Genomic DNA, 16956 nt, shown 5'->3' on the forward strand with positions numbered 1-16956 from the left:
ACTGCTTCCGGGGTGGGATAACATATACACACACACGCAGGTCTGAGGAGACGCATAGCGGGTGTCTAATGTAGCAAGACAACATGTACCTATAGGAGAGTACAGCTAGACCACACTAGACCGTGCAGATGTTGTACCCAATGCAGAAGGACAATTAGATGGGAATGTTTATTTGTATTTATTTATTTAACCAGGTTATTCAGAGAGACGTGGACCAAGACAGCGGCGTCTGTAAGAAATGTAGCAACAATCCCAGTCCATCTTAAGTGCATACAGGCACACCTATTGCTGACAGAGAAACCAAAACCATAGCGACCTAGTTAAGATACAATGCAGATATGCAATAACGAAAGGTCACTCCAGAGCATACGGACCTAAAAAAACACCAAAATGCAGCAGAACCACACACAGATACAGGACTATACAGATACCCAAAAATGCGGCAGCCGCCCAAGTCCAATCTCAACCACAATGTACGGATAGATGCCTTATGCAGCAAAAGCATCCTGAGAAAGAAACTAAGTGCCTGATGCAGCAACCACCTGAAAACTATCCTGCTGACACACCAACATCTGCTGCTGTATATGAGAGAGAGAGAGATGGAGAAAGAGAGACGTAGAAAGAGAGAGAAGGAAAGGGTGCGAGAGAGCGGAGAGATGTGTGAAATACAGTGAGTGAGTGAGTCAGTAAGAAAATATCTCTCCTTCTGTAAATCAAAATGCAAAGGAGACAACGAGAGGAAGGTGAATCAGCACCACGTCTACCCCCCCGTCTCCCTCCACCCTCATCAACCTCTACATTATAAACCTAAACAGGAGGTTAGAAGCATGCAAATACGTTTCCCGTTACTACCGTACCTAAATAGGCACACATCCACATTATATGGCCTAACTGCATAATAATAGACGCACCCAAGGGAATTAGGCTACATTTCTCTGTAACTTGATGTCCCTTTCCTTCTGTGACACACAGTGTAAGTATAGCCATGCAGTCCACTGAGAGCTAAAGTCAGAGAGCTGTGCACCGTGTCCTACCGCGTTCTACTGTGTACTACTGTGTACAACTGTGTACAACTGTGCACGATGTCAGCCCACAGCTCTTCCCCCTGAGAGGAACCTATGAACCTTTTCCCTGCGCCCAGAGATGAGACCCAGCAGCTCTCTACCCGGCTCGCTACCCGGCTTTACTCTTAATGCTGATCTTCATTGGAACTGTCAGCCAAAACGCTACCGCTGCAACCCCAGCACATATGTGGACACACGCACAAACACGCACAAACACACACAAACACAATTTCATATCATAATAGAAATAGAATTTCACTCATCCAGAAAACAACAGCAAACACTGTCAGCTGCAGTCTGCATTTCTGGATGAATGCATGGGGGGATAGTGTGTGTGTGTGTGTGTGTGTGTGTGTGTGTGTGTGTGTGTGTGTGTGTGTGTGTGTGTGTGTGTGTGTGTGTGTGTGTGTGTGTGTGTGTGTGTGTGTGTGTGTGTGTGTGTGTGTGTGTGTGTGTGTGTGTGTGTGGGGAGGGGGATGCGTGCTCTTTGTGTGAGGGGCCAAGCTGTGGATGTGTGTTGAGTTAAAGACATTGAATGATGATGATGATACATGTGTGGGTGTGAGACGGAGAGAGAAAAAGAGATGTGTGTGCCATGGTCTGTAGAAGAGTCCATTACTCCCAGTGAGATTTGTAAGCAGAAGACATTAGTGACAGACCACCTCTCAGAAACCCCTCTATTCCCGAAGCCCCCGCCCTTCATTCTTTCCCGGTGTTACCTCCTTTTCCCCGAAAACAGGTTCGGAACGCCCATGCCCTCCCCACCTCCTGCATCCCATAACCAATTTACTGTCTCTACATGCCCCTTTCATAAACAAACACACTCTCATCATCAGGCCACTGTTTACTCCCATCAACCAGCTCATTCCCTGCATCTCTCTCTCTCTCTCATACACACAGTCGCACACACACTATACCCACACACTATACCCACACAACACACCAAATTCATATGCTGAGCATACAGCCCTTATATTCCAGCTTTTTATCTAAACAGTTGGACATCTCTTTGCCTCACATTACCAACCCTGCAAACAGGGCGCGGACGTGAGAGATCACAGAAAGGAGGAGAGAGAGATAGAGAGAGAGTAAGGGGAGAGAATGGGCCAAAAGAAAACTGTGAAAAAGAAAGAGAGTCAGAACAGAGAGAGGGAGACAGAACAGAGGGAGGGAGAGTCCTATAAGACACAGGCTGTCTCAGGTCTTTTCATAGAGGCCAGACAGCTGGACTGACTACTTATACAGCAATACCCTTCTGTGTCTGGCTATCTCCCCTGTGCCCCTGAGGCCCCACCCCATGGCTCCTCGCCTGTCTCATTCCCTGTCCCGACGTCTCCCTCTTCCCGTGAAAACGGAGGTGAGGGACCCAAATGGCCTTCAACAACACTCACCTGTCTGCTGAGCGATTTCAGCGGAGGTCAGGGGGAGAATGAACAAAATAACAAAACACAAGGTCTAGACTGAACTTCTCATATTTTATTTCTCAGTTTTTCTCGCGCTCACTCACACACACACACACACACACACACACACAAGCACAAGGACACACACACACACTCAAGTAAACAAGCATTTTTTGAAGGATAGGTAAGCAACAAAATACAGGTCTTTCACTTACATACCTCAAATATCATGCACCTTTCTCCACATTACATCATTCAACCTTGGTCTCGTCTCATCATCGGCTGGGTGCTGAGACGGGTTTGGCTTGAAACTCATCTCCACTCACTCTTAAACGTTCGTCTCCCCGCCTTGTAAAGACTTGCACATTACTCAAGTTCTGTATTGACTAAACACTGAGAAAAAAACAGAAAGACCAATACTCTAGACAAACATACAGTATCAGCTGTCAGAACTGCTGTTTGCAGTCTGTCTAAACTATGTACTGTATACGCACAGCTGCTTGGTTTGAGTCCTAGTCTGTGTTTACACAAGTCTCTCAACAGTTAGTGCACACGGCTTTGCTTTAGCATCTCATTTACCAACCGCTGGTTTTAATGTTTGCAACAATTACGAGAAACCCTCCATTGGATTGAATGTGGACAGTGAACACAATCTAGCTAGCTAGAGGCGCGTGCTAAATTGGGGGTGGAGAGGGTGTGACTGGCAACTTTTTTCTTTGTTGTAATTTACTTTGTAAACAAGCCGTGTCACCACTCAGACTCAGGTAAAGTAACGCCCCCCCCCTTTCTTTTTGAGAGACATGAAGATGATAGTGCGGCTGGAAAAATTTCAGTGAAGGCATGCCTCGGATAATACAGGCTCTCCCTGGGGAGCGCTTGTTTGGAAATAATTATCCTACAAAGCAGGCAGAGGTGGAAACGTGAGGAGAGGGGAACCAAAGGCTTCTCCGGTACGTACGCTGGCGCTGAAACACAGCCGGGAGAGTTGCTTCTGCTGCCCTCCTTGCTGAAATGTACTTTGCTACAGTGAGAGCATGCTCTACTTATGAATGAATATATAGCGATAACGAACGACATTCTTACACAATTATACCAGCCCCTTCCGTAACGCCCTCGCCGCGAAATGGAAACATGCACATGGCAGGCATCTCACTCCAACTAGAACATGAAAACGAGTACAGGAACTCTGCGTCTTAGAAACCCGAGTCGTATCCCAGAGCCATTGTGACTGTCTAACACGTTCCTTTGTATGGGGGGGAAATACGGTGCGTTCGCCTACAAGGTGCATCATACTACTGCGGATGTGTCTGCGCACACGCACCTGATGCAATCGTATACCAATACCAGTTCAAATTTCCCCAAGTCTCATCCACCTCCCTCCTCTCCCCCCTTTTCCTCTCCTTTCCTCCGCTAGCCCCCTGTAATGCTAAGAAATCCAACAGACCATTCAGGTGAGATCAGTTAATACACAGTGTCATCAAAGTCAACAGAGAGAGAGAGAGAGACAATGAAATAGAGAGAGAGGTGGGACGGGAAGAGGCAGAGAGGGTAGGAAGGGTGGACAGAGGGAGGCAGAAAACTCTAAAGACAGTGAAAAAGCGAGGGAAGGGAGAGTGTCAGAAAGAACGAGGAGACATAGACAGAAAATGTTAATTCAATAGGAAATGATGAGTTTCCATGTTTATCCCCCCTTTCTTCCCCTCCCTCTGTACAGGCAACCCAGGCTTTGTGACCAGGCAGTAATTTACAACATGATAGCCACACTGCTGAGAGACATAGATCCACCTCATCACAATTAAACCAAGGGTAGGCGAAGGACTGCTGCCCTTATATAGGCTAACAGAAAAGAAGGAGAGAGGGCCAGGTTGACTGGACAAAGTGAGATCATACCTAAAAGATATGGTAACATTTTGAATAAAAGATAATTAAGCAAATGAGGCCCAAGGGGGTGTGGTATATGGCCAATATATCAGGCTAAGGACTGTTTTTATGTACAACGCAACGCAGAGTGCCTGGATACAGCCCTTAGCCGTGATATATTGACCATATACCACAAACCCCTGAGGTGCCTTATTGCTATTATAAACTGGTTACCAACGTAATTAGAACAGTAAACAAGTAGTTTTGAATCCTGCATCCTTTCAGCTAATCAGCATCCAGGACTCGAATGATCCAATTTATAATATATTATAAACTGTGTGGTTCGAACCCTGAATGCTGATTGGCTGAAAGCCGTTGTATATCAGACCATATATTTGTATGTTTTTACTGCTATTTTTACTGCTGTAATTACGTTGGTAACCAGTTTATAATCGCAGTAAGGCACCTCCGGGTCTGTGGTATATGGCCAATGTACCGAGGCTAAGGGCTGTATCCAGGCATTCCGCGTTGCGTCCAGGCACTCCTTAGCCATGGTATATTGGCCATATACCACACCCCATTGGGCCGTATTGCTTAAAAATACATATAATAAGATAATTTATAATAATATATAATAACAGCATTTACTGTTATTTTAACTCTGTTATTATAACTATCTCCTTCGGGGAAATCTGTTTGGTATCTTATCAAGCAACCACAGCATCAGTCAAACAATGACAACACAAGGCAGTACATACTGTATGTCACACACCAGAGCATGAGTACGGCTGGGCACAACACAAGCTAACAGCTATGAGCTATCATGAACCACATTCTGAACACCTGATAAGGACTGACATAGAATCAGAATATAGAGTGCATGTCTTCAGAATCAGAATCTTCTCAACCCCCCCCCCCCATGCATTCCATATCATGTTCTCAGGGCTCTTTCCCTCTCTATATGTTCCCCTCAGTGCCAATAAAGCAGGGTCCTTTATTTAACTAGGCAAGTCAGTTAAGAACAAATTCTTATTTTCAATGACGGCCTAGGAACAGTGGGTTAACTGCCTTGTTCAGGGGCAGAACAGCAGATTTGTACCTTGTCAGCTCAGGGATTCGATCCTGCAATCTGTCGGTTACTATTGCAACGCTCGAACCACTAGGCAACCTGCCGCACACGAACTCATTCTGTTTTCTCCCCCTCTATAAGAGGTGCTTTAAGCCGGGCCCCTAATGGAACGGAGAGCTGCAACAAAGAAATGAGTGTGAAGTAGAAAAGCAACAATCCCCAGACATGCCTCCCTGGGGATATTAACATATTATCAAATCAAATGTTTGGGATGTTCCCACTATCAACCCCCCCCCCCCCCCCCCGCCCCATTCGTAATTAATTTAGAGATGTGAAAATGAAATGAAAGCCCACTCAGGCAACACAAGTGCTACATTTCACCACGTTGACATTCAGTTGATCGGTGACGTTAGTGAACTGTGGCATCGGTGGACTGGTGGTGGGTGGTGTGATAACAATGTAAAGTGATTGACGGTAAATGATGGTCTCGCTATACCTTGCAGTCCTATAGGCCAGTTAGCCAGTGCGGACTAGATATAATAGTGACGATATCCATCAAATCCACGTGACATGGAAAGCTAGAGTGCATGGAAGTTGGTCAGATAATGTGCTGGCTAGTGGCCACGGTAGGTGGACTATGATTGGTGGACAGGCTAGGTGGCGAGATATGTGATTATGGCGTGGAATATGATGAGTACAGACCCAACCCTGACAGACAGACACACACACACAAACACGTGTGGGGGCCCTGCGTCTCCTCCCCTCCTGGCGGATGTAGCGAGGGGAGGGCCTCATTTGACAAAGTAATTGGTGTGGACTGATTACACCTTGATGATGAATGTGTGATAGAGCCTCAACAGGGGAGCGGAGGAGACAATTAGGACCATGTTGATCTCCTCCCTACCTTACCCTCTACCTTCACTCTACCCTCTGTCTCTCTCCTTTCTCTCTCTCCTCTCTCTCTTTGTCTCCCTCTCTCCCTCCTCTCGCTCTGTCTCTCTGTCTCTCTCTCTCTCTGTCTGTGTGTCTCTATCGGTGTGTCTCTCTCTGTCTGTGTGTCTCTCTCTGTCTCTCATGATTGGTCTCCTTATCACCATTAGTATTAATATGCCTCTTCGAAGGGACAAAAACAGCATAAATGAATAAAGATGGAAATAAAGAACAAACAGGATGAGCCTGGCCGACAAGATGGAGTGTCTGGCCCCACAATGCCGCCTTCATTAGTATTAATATGAGTGTAGCTGGGGGACAGGGGGATGAATAAGCGGAGGTGGCGATGAGCAGACGGGGCCATGCGGAGCGGAGGAGAGGTGGAGGGATGGAGCGAGGGGCTGAAGTATGTCTGGCTTCACAACGAGGTCAGGGTGATGAATGACCACGCCTCTCCGGGGCACGGGGATCTGTTTGTGTCGCCATCGCCTCATGGACACAGCTGGCGACAATGCCGGGCTACAGCTTTGTTTGGTAATTAAGTGGCGTACATAGATGCATCCCTTGTCCATCCATCTCTTCCACGGAACAGGCGTCTGACACAACGGGAGTAAGGAAGGTGAGGAGGGCAGTGCCGAGCAGGCTAGATACAGGGAGCGTGCTGGCCACTGCTCTCCTATACTGGAAAATGCAGATTGAAAGCTATATCTGGCTTTGGCAAAAGCTGTTCTGTTGTTTGAGACTTATATTGGTTGTAGGGAGAGGCATGTTATGATCCAAGCTGTTCCAGCCTGGTCTGTAAGATATGTGGAGAGAGGGGAGGGAGGCAGAGGAATAGAGAGAAGGAGAGAGAGACAGAAAGACATAGATTGAGAGAGACACGGAGCGAGAGACACAGAGAGGGAGACAGACAGACCGAGAACGAGAGAGCAAGAGAACAAGAGAGCGAGGTAAGAGTTAGAGTCCAACCACTAACTGATTTAAAGTGCTATTGTAGTGGTTTAGAGCCAGGATATAAAGTCTCATTCCACAGTGAAAGAGAGAGTGTGACGGAGACAGGAAAAAAGAAACATTGGTAAAAGATCAGGAATTTTCAATTCCATTTTTTGTAATTTTATCATTAATTAAATGATTACACATTTTTATCATTACACAAAATTACTTATTTTTCACCTCACCAATTTCATTTTATTGAAGTATGGTATCACTAAATTCATCTTGTCTGACCCTCGATTATCTTAACAAAAGCTTAATTTCATCACATCAGACCCTCAGACTCCAATCTTTCTCCCAGATAAATCCCCAGACACTGTCCTCAGTCACTCCTTAGATGAGAAGAATACTATTCAATTAAAAGCCCACGCAACAATGTAGTGTAGAACATATAAGGTCAGATGAGTCTACATTGAGATAGTTTTGAATCCAGGACTAGACTCAAACTGTGTTCAGGAAACCGGACCATACTTTATAAGGTTTATGGAGGAACATGCGCCACAAATGGTGCTTTCTCAAATGTTCCCATTTCAGAAAGACATGACCACATCAATTATCTTAATAAAAAAAAATGCAGTATGCATGGAGCATAAAACAATTTTGACATCTTTTCTGCCACCCGAACCTTATCCAAATAATCTCAACATGCAGCAGTCAATGTGTGCCGTGAACATACAGTCACAATGGCCTCATTTCCTAACGTCACGCAGTGTGGTGAAATCAGTCCTAGCTAGCTCCAGGGACAGAAACCTGACTAGATTTCGCCGTCCCTCTGCTATCAGATCCAAACCCTCTTATCACAGACCTCCACAGTGACATTAGCATTAAGATACGGCCCTCCCGGTGTCTTCTGTCAAATAATGTCTCGATAGGATCACAACCCAACCGCCATTTTCTCATTCTCCAGTAGCAGCAGTTTTACATTAACAGAGATAGCCAAGGAGCAGCATGGAATTCCACACACACACACACACACAGTAGGGTTGAATTTAAAGACCCACATTGAATTTACCACTAAAACACGAGTAAGATGCAAGCAGAACGTACAGAAATCAACATCTGTCAGACATAAGCCCAGCACAGAATTTATCTTTTTAACAAATCAACTGATTTTATTTGACAGCATATAAATGCATGTAGCTACGCATTGTAGATACATTTTAAAACCTGTCGGCGATAACACAAAGTCAATGAGTTCTGCTATTTCCATTGTGGTCCCTCATCGCCTCACATGCGCAGTCAGGGATATTAATAAAAAACGGAAAGGATTGTTTTGTCTGTACCCTTGTCGGTATGATGGTGTTGGGTGTACTGGCGTGCTTTAACCGAAAAACAGTGGGTTGTTCTGGGTAATCCTCCACTTGGAAGTCTGGGACGTGCTGCGTCGCTACCAACGCGTTTCCTGTGTGTGGGGGTCGGGGAGGCTGGGCGAGCGGCGTGGGAGGCGTTGACAGTGACAGAGATGAGGACGCGGCAGTAATGGAGTTTACTAACGGCCAGCGCATCATGGTGACAGACACCAGTCCCCCAGACGCTGGGAGGAGTTTAAAGAGCTCATTCACTCTCATTGCTGCTCCGCTCCCCACATGGGAGGTGGGATCGTGATACACGCACACACACAATGACAAAAATAATGTACAAAGTCAAAAACACACTCACATACGTGAAGATGCATGTGCACATTTTCACTCTTGCAAGCATGCTCACACACACACACACACACACACACACACACACACACACACACACACACACACACACACACACACACACACACACACACACACACACACACACACACACACACACACACACACACACACACACACACACACACACACACACACACACACACACACACACACACACACACACTAGCTAGGCAGTGTATTTTTGATAACATGCTCTCTCCATCAGTGGTTAAGTAAGTGAAGAATAATGCCCATATGTCAGAGTACAACTGGTTCTTATCTCTGAATAGTAAGTTGTATTGGTTAGGCTATTGTTTGGTGTACACATCTCTAGACGTTGTTGGTATTTTTTTTTTTATATCAGTCAATGCTGTAAGTACCCTCATTCTGGCTGGTACACACACCTACACCAGGCCTATTTACACACACACACACACACTTTCAGGCTAAGGTCTCTGGGCCCAGTCGCAGCATGGGTGTCCAGCCTCTCTGCAAGCCTGTCTGGCCAGATTGAATACTGTAAGAGAGAGAGAGAGAGATGGAGGTGGTGCCGGTGCCTGATGAACCATCAGGTAGATTCCTGTACGGGGTCGTACCCGTTCCGGCCACGTCAATTGCGAGACCCACCCGACATCAGGACAGATTTGACTTCGCAACCCGACCCACCCGACTATAATATAATTGTCCTGAGAGCTGATCCGTGACCGACTAAATAACATCATTGTATTTCATTTACTTTATGACTCCAGAGTAGTAGGCTGTTATTCTCCTCCTTGCATTCATTCATTTGACTGCATGTTTATTCAAGATTTGGATAAAAGGAAAACCATGCCACAAACCATATCTTTACATGTTTTCAATTAGATGCGTCACATTGGCAACACAAATCACTTTCTAATTAGTCTTCTTACCCAATACAATCCTGTAGACGACATAACAAAACAAGACCTTTGCTTTCATTATTGTTTAGATAATGAAAGAGTTTAATTGAAACTGAAATAAACAATTCCCAAAATTAAATAAAGGCTGCAAAAATGCATTTTTTTGGTAAGATTTAAACTCAACCTTTTACCAGCCGCACCAGTTTAAACTTGATATTGCCTTTGTATGTTCGAAATTGTCGAAAGCCAGAATTAATGTAATAATTAGCTGAATTAGCGTATCGTAAACAAATACCTGCTTGCACATTTTGCAGGCTGTGTATCCAGTGGTGTAGTGTTATTTTTTAGGTGAGGGAGTACAACATAAACATTTAAATTACATCATCATTTCCTCAGTTTGCCCTGACAGATGTAGCCTATTGAACATATAATTCTATATGATATACAGTGCCCTTAGAAAGTATTCATACCCCTTGACTTATTCCACATTCTGTTGTGTTACAGCTTCAATTCAAAATGGATTAAATATATTTTTTTCTCACCCATCTACACACAATACACCAAAATAAACAAGTGAAAACATGTTTTTAGACATTTTTGCAAATGTACTGAAATTTGAATACAGAAATATCTCAAATATTCACACGAGTCAATACTTTGTAGAAGCACCGTTGGTGGCGATTACAGCTTTGAGTCGTCCTGGGTATGTCTGTATCAACTTTGAACATCTGGATTTGGGGATTTTCTCCCATTCTATCTTGCAGATTTTCTCAAGCTTTGTTGTTAGATGGGGAGCAGCAGTGAACAGCAGTCCTTCCACAGATTTTCAATGGGATTAAAGTCTGGGTTTTGACTGGGCCACTCAAGGACTTTCACATTCTTGTTCTGAAGCCATTCCAGAGTTTCTTTGGATGTATGCTTGGGGACAAGCATACAGCCCCAGTCCAAGGTAGTTTGCACTCTGAAGTAGGTTCTCATCAAGGATTTCCTTGTACTTGGCTACATTCATTGTTCCCGCCGACAGAGATGGTTGCCTCACTTCTAGTCCTTAGGAAACTATGCAGTATTTTGTTTTTTTAATGTATTATTTCTTACATTGTTAGCCCAGAAAATCTTAAGTGTTATTAGAACTATTTGATATCAGAGCGACGTCAACTTACCAACATTATGATTAGGAATACAACTTTCCCGAAGCAGATCCTTTGTTCTCACCACCACCCAGGATATTGGATCTGATTCCAGAGGCCGACCCTAAACAACGTCGCCGCAGAAGAGGTAGAGGGAGCGGCCTCCTGGTCGGACTTCGAAGGCGGGCACACTACCCACCGCTTCCGATTTATATTACTCGCCAATGTCCAGTCTATAGATAAGAAGGTAGACAAAATTAGAGCAGGGGCTGCTTTCCAGAGAGACATCTGGGACTGTAACATTCTCTGTTTTCACGGAAACATGGCTCTCTCGGGATATGTTGTCGGAGTCGGTACAGCCAACGGGATTCTTTATGCGTCGCGGCAACATAAATAAACCTCTCTGAGAAGAAGAAGGGCAGGGGTGTATGCTTCATGATTATCGACTTATGGTGTAATCATAACAGCATACAGGAACTCAAATAATTTTGTTCACATGACCTAGAACTCCTTACAATCAAATGCCGACCGTATTATCTCCCAAGATAATTCTCGTCGGTTATTATCACAGCCGTGTATATCCCTCCCCAAGCCGATACCACAATGGCCCTCAAGGAACTTCACTGGAAACCAGTGCAAACTGGAAACCATACATCCCGAGGTTGTATTTATTGTAGATTTTAACAAAGCAAATTTGAGAACAAGGCTACCTAAATTCTATAAGCATATTGATTGTAGCACTCGTGCGGGAAATACACTGGATCACTGCTACTCTAACTTCTGCAATGCATACAAGGCCCTCCCCCGCTTCGGCAAATCCGACCACAACTCCATATTGCTCTTTCTTTAATATTTAACTAGTAAGTCAATTATGAACAAATTCTTATTTACAATGATGGCCTACCGGGGAACAGTGGGTTAACTTCTCTAGGATAGGGGGCAGCATTCGGAATTTTGGATGAAAAGCGTACCCAAATTAAACTGCCTGCTACTCATGCCCAGAAGCTAAGATATGTATATTATTAGTAGATTTGGATAGAAAATACTCTGAAGTTTCTAAAACTGTTTGAATCATGTCTGTGACTATAACATAACTTATTTGGCAGGCAAAACCCAGAGGACAAACCATTCAGATTTTTTTTGTTTTGAGGTCACTCTATTTTCAATGGTTTTCATTAGGAATCCAGATTTCTAAGGGACCTTCTTGCAGTTCATATCGCTTCCACTGGATGTCAACAGTCTTTAGAAATTATTTGAGGTTTTTCCTTTGAGAAATGAAGAAGTAGCCATGTTCAGAATGACGCTCGAGGGAAGTTCACAGAGGCTCACTACACGTTGTTTTCCTCCGTTATTGAACACAGATCATCCCGTCTTCAATTTTATCGATTATTTACGTAAAAAAATACCTAAAGTTGTATTACAAAAGTAGTTTGAAATGTTTGGATAAAGCTTAAAGGTAACTTTTGAGATATTTTGTAGTCACGTTGTGCAAGTTGGAACCGGTGTTTTTCTGGATCAAACACGCCAAATAAATTGACATTTTGGATATATATCGACGGAATTAATCGAACAAAAGGACCATTTGTGATGTTTATGGGACATTTTGGAGTGCCAACAGAAGAAGCTCGTCAAAGGTAAGGCATGAATTATATCTTTATTTCTGCGTTTTGTTGAAATATGATGGTCTGTGTTTGTTTGCTTGGGTGCTATGCTCAGATAATAGCATTGTTTGCTTTCGCCGTAAAGCATTTTTGAAATCTGACATGTTGGCTGGATTCACAACAGGTGTAGCTTTAATTTGGTATATTGAATGTGTGATTCCATGAAATTGTAATTTTTATAGTACTTTATTTGAATTTGGCGCTCTGAATTTTCACTGGATGTTGGCCAGTTGGGACGCTAGCGTCTCACATATCCCAGAGAGGTTAACTGCCTTGATCAGGTGCAGACCGACCGAGTTTTACCTTGTCAGCTCGGGGATTCGATCCAGCAACCTTTTGGTTACTGACCCAACACTCTAACCACTAGGCTACCTGCCGCCCCAAAGGCAGAAACTCAAACCTGGATGTACCCTTGACTAGAACGATTCAACGCTGGTCTGACCAATCGGAATCCACGCGGACTGGGAAATGTTCCGGGCAGCCTCAGAGAATAACACCGATTTATACGCTGATTTGGTGAGTGAGTTTATAAGGAAGTGCATTGGAGATGTTGTACCCACTGTGACTATTAAAACCTACCCTAACCAGAAACCGTGGATGGATTGCGGCATTTGTGCTAAACTGAAAATGAGAATCACTGCATTTAACCATGGAAAGATGACTGGGAATATGGTTGTATAAAAGCAGTGAAGTTATTCCCTCCGCAAGGCAATCAAACAAGCGAAATGTCGGTATAGGGACAAAGTGGAGTCGGAATTCAACGGCTCAGACACCAGACGTATGTGGCAGGGTCTACAGGCAATTACGGACTACAAAAAGAAAACCAGCCACGTCATGGACACCGACGTCTTGCTTCCAGACAAACTAAACACCTTCTATGCCCGCTCTGAGGATAATAGTGCCATCCACGCGGCCCGCTACCAAGGACTGCGGGCCCCCCGTCCCCTTCTCTGTGGCCGACGTGCGTAAGACATTTAAACGTGTTAACCCTCATTTAAAGGTCTTACTTAAATGTCTTACTAGTCGCGTCCTCAGAGCATGCACAGACCAGCTGGTTGGTGTATTTACAGTCATATTCAATCTCTCCCTATCCCAGTCTATTGTCCCCACATGCTTCAAGATGGCCACCATTGTTCCTGCACCCAAGAAGGCAAAGATAACTGAACTGAATGACTATCGCCCCTTAGCACTCACTTCTGTCATCATGAAGTGCTTTGAGAGACTAGTCAAGGATCATATCACCTCCACCTTACCTGCCACCCTAGACCCACTTCAATTTCCATACCGCCCCAATAGGTCCACAGGCAATGCAATCGCCATCATACTGCACACCACCCTAACCCATCTGGACAAGAGGAATACCTATGTAAGAATGCTGTTCATCAATTACAGCTCAGCATTCAACACCATAGTACCCTCCAAGCTCATCATTAAGCTTGAGGCCTTGGGTCTCAACCCCGCCCTGTGCGATTGGGTCCTGGACTTGAAGGGCCGCTCCCAGGTGGTGAAGGTAGGAAACAACATTTCCACTTCGCTGATCCTCAACACTGGGGCCCGACAAGGGTGCGTGCTCAGCCCCCTCCTGTACTCCCTGTTCACCCATGACTGCGTGGCCATGCACGCCTCCAACTCAATCAGGTTTGCAGACGACACAACAGTAGTGGGCTTGATTACCAACAACGGTGAGAGAGCCTACAGGGAGGAGGTGAGGGCACTCGGAGTGTGGTGTCAGGAAAACAACCTCGCACTCAACGTCAACAAAACAAAAGAGATGATCGTGGACTTCAGGAAACAGCAGTGGGAGCACCCCCCTATCCACATCGACGGGACAGCAGTGGAGAAGGTGGAATGTTTTAAGTTCCTCGGCGTACAAATCGCGGACCAACTGAAATGGTCCACCCACACAGACAGTGTAGTGAAGAAGGCACAACAGCGTCTCTTCAACCTCAGGAGGCTGAAGAAATGTGGCTTGAAAACCCTCACAAACTTTTACAGATGCACAATTGAAAGCATTCTGTAGGGCTGTATCACTGCCTGGTACGGCAACTGCACCGCCCACAACAGCAAGGCTCTCCAGAGGGTAGTGCGGTTTGCACAACGCATCACCTAATGCAAACTGCCTGCCCTCCAGGACACCTACAGCACCGGATGTCACAGGAAGGCCAAAAAGATAATCAAGGACAACAACCACCCGGGCCACTGCCTGTTCACCCCACTATCATCCAGAAGGGGAGGTCTGTATAGGTGCATCAAAGCTGGGACCGAGAGACTGAGAAACCGCTTCTGTCTCAAGGCCATCAGACTGTGAAATAGCCATCATTGACACAGAGAGGCTGCTGCCTACATACATACTCAAAATGATTGGCCGCTTTAATAAATGGATCACTGATCTTTTTAATAATGCCACTTTAATAATGTTCACATATCTTACATACTCATTTTATATAGTTTGGGGTCACTTAGAAATGTCCTTGTTTTTGAAAGAAAAGCACATTTTTTGTCCATTAAAATAACATCAAATTGATCAGAAATACAGTGTAGACATTGTTAATGTTGTAAATGACTATTGTAGTTGGAAAAGGCAGTGTCACGCCTTCCTCTGCGCCGGTGCCCAGTCCAGGCACGGCGTCCAACCCAGCTCCAGGGCCGGAGCCCTCTTCTGCGCTGGTGCCCAGTCCAGGCACGGCATTCAGCCCGGCGCCATGGTCGGATCCGGGGTCTGGGGGGGGCTACGACCCGCACCGGAGCCGCCACCGACACTAGTCACCCCCCCTACCCCCCCCATTTGGTTTCAGGTTTTGCGGACAGAGTCTTTGGGGGGGTACTGTCACGCCCTGACTGTAGAGAGCCCTTGGTTCTTTATGGTGTAGTAGGTCAGGGCGTGACTAGGGGGTGTTCTAGCTCAGTATTTCTATGTTGGTGTTTTGTATGGTTCCCAATAAGAGGCAGCTGGTAATCGTTGCCTCTAGTTGGGATCATATTTAGGTAGCCATTTCTTCCACCTGTGTTTGTGGGATATTGTTTTGTGTTTGTGAAGGTGCACCACTACTTTCACGTTTCGTTATTGGTTTATTGTTTTTTTGTTTAAAGTTTCACCGTAATAAAGATGTGGAACTTCAATCACGCTGCGCCTTGGTCCGCTCATTACGACGATCGTGACAGGCAGATTTTTTATGGAATATCTACAGAGGCCCATTATCAGCAACCATCACTCCTGTGTTCCAATGGCACGTTGTGTTAGCTAATCCAAGTTTATCATTTGAAAAGGCTAGAAAACCCTTTTGCAATTATGTTAGCACAGCTGAAAATTGTTGTTTTGATTAAAGAAGCAATAAAATTGGACTTCTTTAGACTAGTTCAGTATCTGGAGTATCAGCATTTGTGGGTTCAATTACAGGCTCAAAAGGGCCAGAAACAAAGGCCTTTCTTCTGAAACTTGCAGTCTATTCTTGTTCTGGGAAATGAAGGCTATTCCATGTGAGAAATTGCCAAGAAACTGAAGACGCTGTGTACTACTCCCTTCACAGAACAGCGCAAACTGGCTCTAACCAGAATAGAAAGAGGAGTGGGAGTTCCCGGTGTACAACTGAGCGAAAGGACAAGTACATTAGAGTGTCTAGTTTGAGAAACAGACGCCTCACAAGTCCTCAACTGGCAGCTTCATTAAATAGTACGCACAAAACACCAGTCTCAATGTCAACATTGAAGAGGTGACTCCGGGATGCTGGCTTTCTAGGCAGAGTTGCAAAGAAAAAGCCATATCTCAGACTGGCCAAAAAAAAAGAAAAGATTAAGATGGGCAAAAGAACACAGACATGTTTTCATTTATGACTTCAGTGAGTTCCCCATTATGGGGTATTGTGTGCAGATGGGTGAGAAAAAAAGATTTAATCCAGGCTGTAACACAACAAAATGTAGAATAAGTCAAGGGGTATGAATACTTTCTGAAGGCACTGTAACTCTATCATTAGCCTATAATATATGCATAAAATGGATCTGCCAATTGCAACATCTGCCTATAACCATACATATTGTCTCAAAAAGTTGTTTTATTTTCACTACCCTCAATCACCAAGTCAGGCATAGCCTACCACATTTCAAAAATAGGCCATCGTCACTGTCAATCGTGAATGATAAATATTCACGATTTACCGGTTAAATGTCCAAACTGCATCTGCATGCCGATCATTTGATTGATCTCACTCAGTTTGTTATGGGAATTAGCATTTAGATATTTTAGAATTACTGTTTTGTGAGTGAATTAGAGCAGATGGTGT

This window comes from Salvelinus alpinus, chromosome 29 (genome assembly GCF_045679555.1).
Source record: "Salvelinus alpinus chromosome 29, SLU_Salpinus.1, whole genome shotgun sequence".
In the NCBI taxonomy this organism is placed as follows: Eukaryota; Metazoa; Chordata; class Actinopteri; order Salmoniformes; family Salmonidae; genus Salvelinus; species Salvelinus alpinus.